The following is a 12413-nucleotide window of genomic DNA, read 5'->3' as shown; positions in this document are numbered from 1 at the left end:
GGAATTGAATGGGATCCTGAGGTCCCAACTGCTTGTATCCTTTAGAGATCACATGGCATTTTTTAAAGAACAGCAGAGAAGCAGCCCCACTGTTCTGGCTCAATGGCTGATTTTGTAATTGTATCCCGAAGGTCTGCAGACAGGTCCCTATATGCTTCATAGAAAGCCCTGGGCTGAAGAGGTCATCTTCTCAGCAGGCCTTTTTCACTTCCCTTGGCAAGATCTGCAAGAACTTAGCAGCAGGGTGGGCCATGTGCAAATGAATGGAACATTCTAGGCCCTGTTTGAAAGCACTCCGTGTGAACTGCCTTTGCCAAATCTTACCAAATAGATTAGTTCCACTTTGTGGGAAAGCCTCACCACCTCATGGAGATCTGGACTTCTTCCAATATTCAGATGGAGGACAGCAGACACTTTGCTATGAGAGGAGACCCTCCAAGCGTCCCTATTTTCCAGGGACAGTCCTGGATTCACAGAAGCCGTCGTTTCTGATTTGATCCTGGATTGTCCAGCTTTTCCTTAGGATGTCCTTATTTTCATCACAGAAATGTTACTGTGTGTGGAGTTATGCTACCCCCGAGCCAAGGAAATAAGTAACTATACAGCCTTTAGAAGATATCTGAAGGCAGCCCTGTATTGGGAAGTTTTTAATTGTTTGATATTTTACTACGTTTTTATATGTGTTGGAAGCCGCCCAGAGTGGCTGGGGCAACTTTGCCAGATGGGTGGGGTATAATTATAATAATAGTAAAGGTAAAGGGACCCCTGACCATTAGGTCCAGTCGTGGATGATTCTAGGGTTGTGGCTCTCATCTCACTTTATTGGCCGAGGGAGCCGGCGTACAGCTTCCGGGTCATGTGGCCAGCATGACTAAGCCGCTTCCGGTGAACCAGAGCAGTGCACGGAAACACCGTTTACCTTCCTGCCGGAGAGGTACCTATTTATCTACTTGCACTTTGACATGCTTTCAAACTGCTAAGTTGACAGGAGCAGGGACCGAGCAACGGGAGCTCACCCTGTCACAGGGATTTGAACCGCTGACCTTCTGATCAGCAAGCCCTTGGCTCTGTGGTTTAACCCACAGCACCACCCGCATCCCAATTATAATAATAATAATTATTAAATAAGATGTTCCTAGTTTCATCAAAGGAATGTTGGAGGGTATGTGAGAAGCAGTGAGATGTAGTAGCCCAAGACTCAAATCTCTGTTCAGCCATGAAGTTCACTGGTTAACCCATGAAGTTCACTGGTCACTAACTCTCAGCCTAACCTTCCTCACAGGGTTGTTGTGAAGTGAAACTCTTCCTCATAACCAGAAGAGAATCATGAGGGTTAGTCTGTGGCCAGGAAAATGTGCTCTATATGATCAGAGTCACTTACTCCGTATGTTCCAGCAAGGCAAATTGTGGCTCTGAAATAGATGATGAGGCTAGACCTCTGGGGTCAAATCAAGCCCTGCCCTCTGTGTTGTCTTGAACCCTCCTGACACCATCCTTGGCAAATGTCAGAAATAGCATTTTTTTTTGGCTCACATAACTATCCTAGCCTGTATTTTGAGAATGCAGCCGGCGTTCACCTAGTCAACCTTTCTGAATTCACCAATCACCATTGATTAATACAAGTGTCTTCCACAGATTAAATCTGCTGGGAGGAAATTCAAATAGCTGCACCGTTATATCAACCTGACAGTAAGTGTCTGACACGTTTTGTACAAAGACGATTACTAAACCAAAGCCAGACACAGCTTTGGGCAGGGCTGGGAAGTTTATTATTTCCCCATCATTATATGCTAGTTGGTGTCAACATAATAGTGGGCCTGGTTTCATATTGCTTGAGGTAGTAGCTATAAAGTGGTTCTCTGACTTCCTTCGGGCAGTCTCTCCTCATGATCTCAATTGTTAGGAGACAGTGGAGCTGTGCACTGTTGCCTCACAAACACTTGTGTCCCATGCCAGCTCTTCCCACCCATGTTTTACACAGAGGAAAAGCCCACAGAACCCCCAAAGTCTGCTCCTGTGAGCCAGAATTCTGCATGTTCTGGATTCCTGCTCATGAAGCATCTGGGAGCATCTGGTAGGTGTCTCCACCATTTCAGGCATCCCTCCTCCAACACAGGAACAGCAGTGGAAGAGTTGGCGCAATAAACAACTGAAGAGACAGTAAGACATGGGTGTAACCAAGGGGGGAGACAGGGGAGCAGTTCCCCGCCCCCATCAAGTAAAACAATAGAAATACTTAACTGACCAATCACATCAGTTCTGTCCCTCCTAACAAAATTCTTGGCTATGTCCTTGCAGTAAGAGTACGCATGACCTCATGATTTGCTTCCACATGACTGATTTCCAGAGCTTAGAAAGTTCATTTTTAAAAAGGGACCAGTTCTCCTTCAAGTTCAATGTGTCTGAAAAGGAACAAATTCTGGTTCACGTTCATCCCTTTACAAAGGCAACTAGTTCAGCTCACATCCAGTTCAGCATTGAGAATGTTACAAGCTGCTATGCTGGCATGTAATATATACTTAAAGGGGAGCTCACCCCGTTGCGCAGATTCAAACTGCCAACCTTCTGATCAGCAAGCCGAAGAGGCTCAGTGGTTTAGACCACAGTGCCACCTACTCCACTCTGTCCCAGCTTCTGCCAACCTAGCAGTTCGAAAGCACACCAGTGCAAGTAGATAAATAGGTCCCGCTGCGGCAGGAAAGTAACCGGTGTTTCCGTGCGCTCTGGCACTCATCACGGTTTCCCGTTGAGCCAGAAGCAGTTTAGTCATGCTAGCCACATGACCCAGAAAGCTGTTTTTGAATGAACACCAGCTCCCTCAGCCTGACGCGAGATGAGCGCCACAACCCCATAGTCGCCTTTGACTGGACTTAACCGTCCAGGGGTCCTTTGCCTTACCTAAAGGAGGCTAAGGAAACATTTTAAAAAACACAGTGGAATATGGCTTGTGAATTGTGTGGTGTAAGAAAGCCTACCTTAGACTGTGAAACTGATAGATGTGAGTGAAGCTCTTTAGGTTTTCTAAGGAATGACTTAGAAAATCTAGAAGGTAGATTTATCTTTAAAGTATGTCAGTATGATGAAACAAGATATATGCAGCTAGAGCATAGTGTAAACCAAAACCACCTGAGAGCTGGAGACAGACTAAATAAAATTTAGTCCAGGTTCATTTATTTTCAACAAAATGATTGACAAGAATTTTCTGATAAGAAAAATAAATAAATAAACTCTAACCTACCATGTGGGACAAAAATGGGTTTGATATCTTTATTTTTTAAAAAAAAATTTGCCGAGGTTGCACTGTTGGGGAGTCGTAATAAACAGGATGTATTAGTCCATTTGCCTTGCCTTTCCTCCACTATTTTAAAAGACACAACTGTGTCTGGTCTTTACATTAAATATGTGTTGGGAAGTAACACAATTGCCCTACAAAGCTGTTTTTTACAGTTCAAAATGAGCGTCGCCAGCATGTGAAGAACCATACTGTGTTAATTTGATGTTGTCTGCATTTGTATGCTACACGGCCCCCGCTGAGTTCAGGGTGACACACATAAATGTGGCTAACCTCACAATATCCTCCTAACAACCTTGTGAGGTAGGCTAGACTCAGAGAGCAAATGGCCAGCCAGTGAACTTCATGAATGATCAGGGATGTGAACCCAGGTCTTCCTAGCCAAGGCTGAGCATGCACAGGTTACTACACTATAACTATCAGCTGATTCCTAATCAATTGGGTATTAGCTATGTATACATGTAGACAGAAATCTCTGGTGGGTGGAGATATTCAGTAGATTCAGTAGAAATTGGCAGGGTGAAGCAGGTGGGGGCAACATGCCTTACTTGGCTTCCCAAGTGCAGAGGTCACTACCAGTAACTGAGAGAAGAAGGGGACAGGTTGGCATGGTACAGGTGCGGCAGCAGAACCAATCTGCCGCTGCTGCTGCTGCTGCTCCTGTGCCACTACTGACCGCTACTGTTAGGATCAACGCAGTTGCATTTTTGGATTCTCCTTCGAAGCAAGGCTCCAAGGGGCCATCACAGTGAACTCCCATGCTTCCGAATGTACTGCTCTTTCACTGGGATTAAGGGATGCTAGAACTGACCAGAGATGCCTGTGGCTTCATTCACATGCCAAGCAAATGAATCGTGCATGTGTCAGCTCCCGGGAAAGATGGATTATGCAGGATTTCTCCACACCTCTCTAAATCCATTGTGTTAAGGAATTATCTCTGAGTCATGAATTCTCAACTTGAAAAATAAGGAAAATGTTTAATAACAGCTTTGCAACACATTCCTGGACACTTGCGTCACAGATGCACTCTGTGCAATGTCCGTGAGGCTGCTCAGCAAGCCCATGCCGGAGGGAGAGCAAGCAGCTAGTCACCTATTATTGCTTTTCCAATGAAGTGCATATAATTTAGCCGAGCCAAGTATAATAACAGGATTTATGAAGCTCAGACATTTTTCCTGGCAGCAGCACACCTACAATACATGGTTAATCATTCTTCAAACTGGCATTCCTTATCATCATGTCGGTCATGGCGAACTCCTATGGTATTTATAGTTCTCTTATGAGGTTGCCTTGTTTTCTTTCCTCAGTCAGTCAAGTCTCTAAAGGTTGCAGGATTCAGGCCATGACCCAAAGAGCATTTGTTTCCCTTTGTTCTGAGAACCTATGAGGTTTAGAGCCCACCAGCACCTCATTCTGTCAACTCAAAACTTCATTTAAAAGTCTGAGAACGCAGCCATTGGGTGGGGGCGGAGAGGTGAAATCCATGAATTTTTTGGAATGTTTAATCATAAAAAATATGACTTACTCTAGTCCAACTCTCTATTCCTTCTGCTGCACTGAGGAAATGCTTCAATATGACCGAATCTAGTAATAATATTTCAAAAATGAACTGTTGCTGACTTTGTGATGGTAGGAACTTCCTTCTACCAAGTCCATCTGGTTCAATAGTATCTGTGATGAATGGCAGAGATCTTGCCCAGTCCTGGCTGAAGGTGCCAGGGATTTAATCAAAGTAAATGCTCTCACACTCTCACCAAACGGCTCCAATTGTGTGTCTCAGGCCTCATCAGTTTCATATAATGTTGTTCTAGGAGAATCAAATCCTCACTATTCTAAATGATCTCTCATTATGAGCATGCAAACCTGCACTGAAGCCAGGCCTCTGGCCCAATCTAGGGCTCATTGCTGTGCCAGCCTGGAGCTGGTACCACAACTGATCCAGATTGAGCCGAATCATCCTCTCCCCACAACCTTCCACTGTGCCTGACATGAACAGAGATCTGGTAGTGGTTCTGCCAGTCCACAAAGCCCTGCCTGCAGAGAGGGAGGCTAGATTTATGTCATACTTCATAGTGAACCCTTCAATAAAAAGAACATTAAAAGAGTCTTAAGAAATTAGGCTGGTAAATCTTAAATGCTAGAAATTAGTGGATGAGGTTGACTTGAAGTGGTGCCCCGTTTTTATTTTCTGAGGCCATCATCAGCTGTTTATCAGTGATCAGCTCCCACATGGCTGAACTACACTGGCAATGCCAATAGTATGGTTCTCCCCCTCCCCCGAATTGTCACTCCATGTCATAGTGTTGTTACTGAGCAACAGCATGAACAATTGGTGGAGTGGGAGTGGCCAGCCAACCAGAAGAGTCTCTGAAATGTACTTGCCTGGAGGCAGAGTCAACATCCGAAATCAGGTTGAGTCCTAGAGCTGGGCAAACAGCATTCCATGTGGTCCGTTGGTTCAGGGGTCAGGGAATCCAATGTTCAGGGGTCAAGATGAGCAGGAAGCAGCAAGGTAGTCCAGGAACTACAAACATTGTTACCAGCATCTGACTGCTGCTGGAAGCTCTGCTTAAGAAGACTGAAGCCAGCTGGTTCTCATCAACTCCTTCTCCTCTGTGTCCTTAAAGGCTGATCAGCCGCAGGTGGAGTCACTCTTCAGCACCCTTCAGGCTGCTGTTCAACAGGCGAAGCTGACTCCTGGCCCATGGTGCCCCAATGTCTTGGATCAGCACTTACTTTGTGGGGAGAGCCCACACACTTGGTCCCCACCCATGTGGTTGGATTACTCACACATAACCCCAGCTATGTGGGATCCCAGCTACCGTTCCCACACAGTTGAGAAAAGGCATATGAGTTTAAACAAAACTGGTGCAAAACAGGAGAGTATAATTGACTTTCCCGTTTAATACTGTACTATTTCATTGAGAAGATTCTGCACTCACAGGATTACATCTGATGCTGTTAAAGTATCAGAAAAAATAAAATCATTTGTCTTATTTTGGTTTTGGAGCAGCCATCTTTTTTAAAAAAGAGAACAAACATCATAGGGATTTTCATCCATGGCCCAACTTTCTTTTCTCTTGCCTGTAAGAGACACTACTAAAGAAGTGAGGAATTTCAAAGGGAAAGGTTTGTAGTGGTGGCATGTCTAAAGGCTTATTTTATATTGTCCTATTCCAAGAATGCTCTAAGCATGTTGCAAGAGCCACAGAGATGCTGCAGTCCTCTCTCCTCATAGAATAACATGTAGCAGCTTCTGTGCAAGTGATGTCATCATGTTGTGCAATTGCACATGATTGGCTGCATCTTTTGGAACGGCAAAAATGCACATTGTGATGTGTATGTCGGATATTATCTGTCTCTTAGTAAATGGGTTGTTGTTTTTTAACTCAAGCTTGTTCTGTCATGCAGAATTATGAGGTCTTCTCTCCACATGCACTAAACAAAAGGAAAGACTTTTATTTTACTTTGCTAAAAACAGCCTCACATATTTGAAGGCTTATATCAGTGACTTAGAGCCAGTCTCTCTCTCTGCAGTGTTGGTGAAATTAAAAAACAAATATTTTATATGAAAAGCAATGGGAGGGAACACATATAAACACTGAATCATCTTCTGCTCTTGGTGTTTATCTTAAGATGTAATTTAGTTTAATGATAAAAAAAAAATTCAAAGGAGAGCTCTTTCAAAAAGCCACAGCTCTTGCTCATACTTCCAGATGTACACTGACACTCAGCTTTCAAAAGCATTTAGGATATTAAATGTCCTTAATCATTTTAACGGTGGTTACATTTAAGCTTCAGGATCCTTGTCTTTTTCTAGACGCCAGTTTGATAGCCTGTTAAAAGCTCAGGGAGGCTTTCCACATTTTCCAGTGAACTCCTGGAAGGCTGCGTAAAAAGCTCTTTTGAGAACCCAAACCCAGTTATGGGTGCTTCAGAACTTTGAAAAGTTGGCAGAAAAAAACTCTTGCTCTGGAAAGCTCCATGCAGGCAAGTCTTTAGCATATGTGCCGCCGGGGTGCACCCCCAAATTTAGTTGTGAATGCCGTCGTGGAGTCTGACAAGCGCCGCTGTTGTGAATGACAAGCACCGCGTTGGCACGGCGCGTCTTTGGTAAACGAGAACACAAAGTCGAAAGTCCTTTAGTGAAACAGTAGGTATACATTTCGGTACTACCTAGGTATATATGTATTTGTTTTTCTAGTTTGATCAAAATTATTTATTATTTCACAACAGGTAGATAGTTAAGAGCTTAGGCAGCTTCAGCGGCGGGCACCTGGCACCTCCCAGTATTGGGCGCCCGGGTGCCCCACACCCCTTGCACTCCCGGGTAAAGATGGCCCTGGCTCCATGTAATATACTCCCAATATGTATAGGGAGCTTCTATGGAGTTGACTATCTCATTCACTTCTATTATACCCAAGCAGGGCCGACCTGTCCTTAAGGTGGCCTGCAGCAGCTGCCTCAAACAACAAAATTCTAGGGGTGGCAGCCACTGCAGAAGTGAAAAGTGGTGGCAGCTACCAGATTCCAGCAAGATCTCACAAGAGCTCCACAAGATCTCATAGAGCTCTTACAGGATCTCAGCAGAAGCCACACCCTGCCAAGGCCTCATTTCTCCTGTGCACCGCCCCCACCTCTCCCCTACCCATACCCAGAGAAGTGGCTCCAGTGGCAGTGGCCTGGTTCCAGTGATATCTCACAGACCTTTGGTGAGATCTCATTGGGACCCAGAAGCTGCCACCACACAACCCTCGTAAGTGAGGCTTCGGCAGGGGGGAGCTAAGGGACGGCACCTTCCCAATTTGCCTCAAGCAGCAAAACAGGATGGGCCACAGCTGTGCCAAAGTGACGCATATGCAGGGCCGCCCTTCCATCAAGATGAATAGACAGCTCTTGTGAACGAGGGTATACGGTGTGTTCTTCACATCAAGGATCCTCCCAGTTGCAGGTATAGAAAGACGGTGCATTTTTCAGATTAATTTAAAATACTGCAATAGGTAGTTATAAAGGAAGTTTGCATAAATCATTCATTTAAAGTTATTTCAGTTATTACCTCACTCTTCTGTCAAACAGCATTTTACAGAAGGCTGTTGGGATATTTCTTCTCCAGGGCCAGAGCTGCTGGACTTCAGCAGCAGAACTGGGTCAGGTGCTTCCTCTGCCAAAAAGAAAAAGAAAAACGAGAAGTTTTGCATAAATTATTCTCCTGATCAGGTAATCCACAAACAAACAATGGAGGCTCTTATGTGTCTGGTTTAAAATTTTAATCTTGGTCATAAAAAATGGTACCCCAATGGTTCTTGAAAGCTCTCTTTGTGAAAGAGAAATTTAATAACCTTGCTGCACGTAGACCAGGTGTTCCCTACTAACAAGCTCTGCTGATAGAGTGATGTTTCATTTTGACAGTGACGTCTCTGAGGTATTCGATTGCACTCAAAACATCGTCCAGATGTGATATCTCCCAGGATTACAGAATATCTGGTCAAACCATATAATTTTATTACACTACGGGGTTAAACATACTGAATGGCAGTACCAGGGAACATTTGGAAACACGGTAAGCTTGATGTTCAATGTGGGAAAATTTCAAGGTGTTTAATGGCTTCATAAAATGGAACACTTTTGTCTCAGCCTATAAGATCAGCAGTAAATTCTTGCATTACTGCTGCTGTAAAATGCGGTAACGGAAACCCCAAGTTGTATTATACGATACCCCTGAGGTAAAAGTAAGGGATAGTTTTCCCTTAGAGTGGCCATAGGAAAAGCCATTAATTACTGGAACATTGGAAAGATCTAACCAAGGTTTGGCTCTTTTAAGCCCTATTGATTTAAGTGCAGGCCAACAGCTAACTTTTTCATGCAACGACAAACAGCTTTGGACACCTTTGTGTCCAAAAACAGCAAGGGAGATCAGGAAGAACCTGTTATGTGTAAGGTCACAGGATGAAGCAGCAGTCTCCCAACACCACTTTCTTGGACCCACCAGAAAGGATTGGAGCCACCTCAATTAGTGCCTCCCATTCCAATACTAGATACCATTTTTTGAAGGTGAATGAAGCAGAATTCACCGGTGCCTTTTGCAGGTTGACAATATGTTCATTGTTCTGTTGAAAACAAAAACAAAGCTCCAGTTCTTTGATACTGGAAAATGTCCTGCCAAGAGCCTCCAAGTTGTTGTCTAGTCTTGATAAATTTGTACAGCTTTCAATCTGGTGCTCGCTGGCAACGCTCTAACTTTAATGAAATTCACATTGCAAAAATCCCACACAACACTCATAACTATCATATACATAGGTTTATTTTTAGTAAACACAATGAAACTGTATACTGTATATCTAAATAAATGACCGGCCACAGTTGTTTCCTGATGTAACTGTTGCAGGCAGAACCACTGCCAGGCTATTATTCTTTTTGTTTACTTCTACGCTTTTTATTACCAGCAGCGATAGGTCCTCCTTATGGACACGCACAGAATGAGCATGCTGAAATGGTAACATGCTCTACTTGCAGAACTAGATGACGTATAGGGAAATCAGAGCACAGAGTGAGTCAAAAGAGTGATGTGATCCCCAATGTAGTCCATTAGAGTTGTCACTATGGGATCTTTAAGGTTCAAATCCAAGCTCAGCCTTGGATTCACTGAATGGCCTTTGGCAAGTCAGTCCCAATCACCGTAAGTTTTGCAACGTTAAAAAAGTTAACGACCAGCTTCTAGGCTGACAGGTATCCTGCCAGCACCCCACTATAAAAACTACCTCCAGCCAAAAGCATATTCATTTGCCTTAGCAGAGTCGAAAGGTGAACCAGGAATTGAAATGAGTTGAAAGAAAATCAACATCTGCTGGCAAGATCTGGAGCTCTCGGCTTACCTCTCTTTCATGTCATGATAAGTGAACCTAACAATCAAAAGAAGGGATGGGCAGCAATCCCAGGACAATAACCTCTGGATCTTGGTTGTGTAAACAAGCCATCGCTGAGTGCTTGCGAGGAAGAATGCCAGACCAACCAAAGTCACTGATTTACAGCCAGGTCCCATTTGTCAGTTCCTGTATCTAACCATTAAAACATGCCGATTTCAGCCTTGATATTACTTAAAAAGCCAAACATGCTATTTCTAATGAAATCTGCTCCCCCTGCCCCCTCCTTCAGCATTATCATTGTGGCAGGTGCACTGCAATGTCCTGGGCTATTCTGTGCTTTCCATATGTCTCTTTCCAGCTGTCTAGCAGCCCGTCCCTCTCCAGGACCTCGGAACGCAAATGGAGTTTGGCTATTACCTGAAGAGTTTGATTGATTGGCAGGGCTGCCACAGGGTTCAGAGAACCTGAGAGTGTGGGGTGTAGCAATCTGTCTGCATTGAAAAATGGAGCTTGTGTAAGCATTGGATGCCGTGACAGGACCACTGCACCAAGAACTTAGACCTCATCTACATACACAGATGAATCGCCTAGTGTAGAGCTCCTGCGAATTCAGGATTCAAGTAGGGCAACGTCTTTTTCAAAAAGTCACAACGATTTATCCACATGTGTTGATTAGAACCATGACTTAACTCATTTGCCAGCATGCCGTGTTTGACATTGCTTCAAGGTCCATGTAAGCAATTTCTTTAAATAAGTCACAAGAGGTATTTGGCAGAGAAGGCAGAGAAATGGTGTTAGTGGGAGAACTGAAAACTAGAGGAGTTTTGTTCATCCATTATTTAAAAATAAATAAATAACTTTTTTAAAAACCATTTCTCATATATCGTGCACACACACATACTTACATACCACTCTTTTATCACATTCTCCACTAAAACCTGGTGGATGTGTGTTTATTTTGTTCAATTTAACATCTGCTTTTGACACCTTAAGCCATATGATATTCATTCGCCATTTATCATCTTAATGGTTAATCATGTGGCTTGGTGTGTATATTAGATTTAAGTTTTTATCTCCATAATCTTTTCTCTTTGCCATGTGTAGATCAAGGATTTCACATTCTTTGCTTCAAATAATGGCAAACCTCAAGGCTCAGTACCAGTTCCTATATATCTTTGATTATATTCACATCCCTCTTGAAGTGTTGATTGGGTCATATGGCTTTCATTTTCCTTTGTGCTCTGATGATATTCAGATCGGTGGTTTCTTTAACCTTTCCTACTGAGGTCAGTAACTGTATCTTTGAGTGTCTAACAGCTGTCTCCTGCTGGACGTTTTATAATTTTTTGACATTAAACACAGACAATTTGGAGGTTTGGTTAATTGGGGCTGACAGTTTCCATTGTATGTTTGGGTCAGATTTCACAGAGTAGCTCAATAACTCAATAGCTAGGAATCAGAGTGATATTCTTGCCACCAAGTTGTTGTTTTCATCTAATACTTACATTCCGCCCCCCTCCAAACACATAATAATGTCACCGCCAATTATTTAATATCTCAAAAATTCACTGCATTCACTTATCAGGAAAGCATTGTGTTATCATCAGCTAAGACCAACTGGCACTGTATTTATTTATTGCAAGAGTAATCCACAGCATGGTTAAGCAGTGGCAGGATGTGGCAGAGCAGTGTAGCCACGGCTGCATCTACCGCCCTATCACACATGTCAGGGGGTGGGATAGCTATAGCAATGGAGCTGGCACAGATTGGGTCTTCATGCTGTCAAGTAACAGCATGGAGGGGAGTCTGCTCAGGATCCAGCAGATCAAGGGTCAGTTCTTGCCCTGCTGTTCCAGGGCTTTCTTCAGGCTTTCTCCCTAATGTTTGCCCATCTGCATTTTTCAGCAGGTGGAATGGGGAGTTCTGTGATAGTTTAGTTGTTCTGAGCTTGGGTGAGTTGAGATCTCTGCCCCATTCTACACTCCCCAGCATAGCGGTTCTATACCTACTGACGCAAGTCAGAGTCCACAACATCTAGAGGTCACCATGTTGACTACCCCACTCGGCTTTACTGAATGGAGCTGATGGAATTTGTAGTCCAAAACATGTGGAATGCACCAGGTTGAGAAAAGCTAACCAACACAACACTAGGGCTGCATATAGAAAATGAGGTAAATGGCCAATATAAATCTCACACGTCAAATTACAGTAACTGAATGACAACTACAGTTTTCTGATTTCTATTTGTATAATTTTCA

At 43.6% G+C, this 12413-nt stretch overlaps 1 long non-coding RNA gene across 1 annotated transcript; it reads left to right on the top strand.

Moving 5' to 3' along the window:
• The first annotated feature begins 8354 nt into the window (after positions 1-8354).
• LOC309368002 lies at positions 8355-10361 on the top strand. The gene is made up of 3 exons (XR_014167472.1): positions 8355-8509; positions 8702-8852; positions 10085-10361. It is a non-coding gene; the product is annotated as an uncharacterized lncRNA (long non-coding RNA).
• The last annotated feature ends 2052 nt before the right edge of the window (positions 10362-12413 follow it).

This window comes from Podarcis melisellensis (genome assembly GCF_964234715.1).
Source record: "Podarcis melisellensis genome assembly, chromosome: 4".
NCBI lineage: Eukaryota > Metazoa > Chordata > Lepidosauria > Squamata > Lacertidae > Podarcis > Podarcis melisellensis.
The sequence above is the reverse complement of the archived record's forward strand: the minus strand, read 5'-3'. Positions and strand labels throughout refer to the sequence as shown.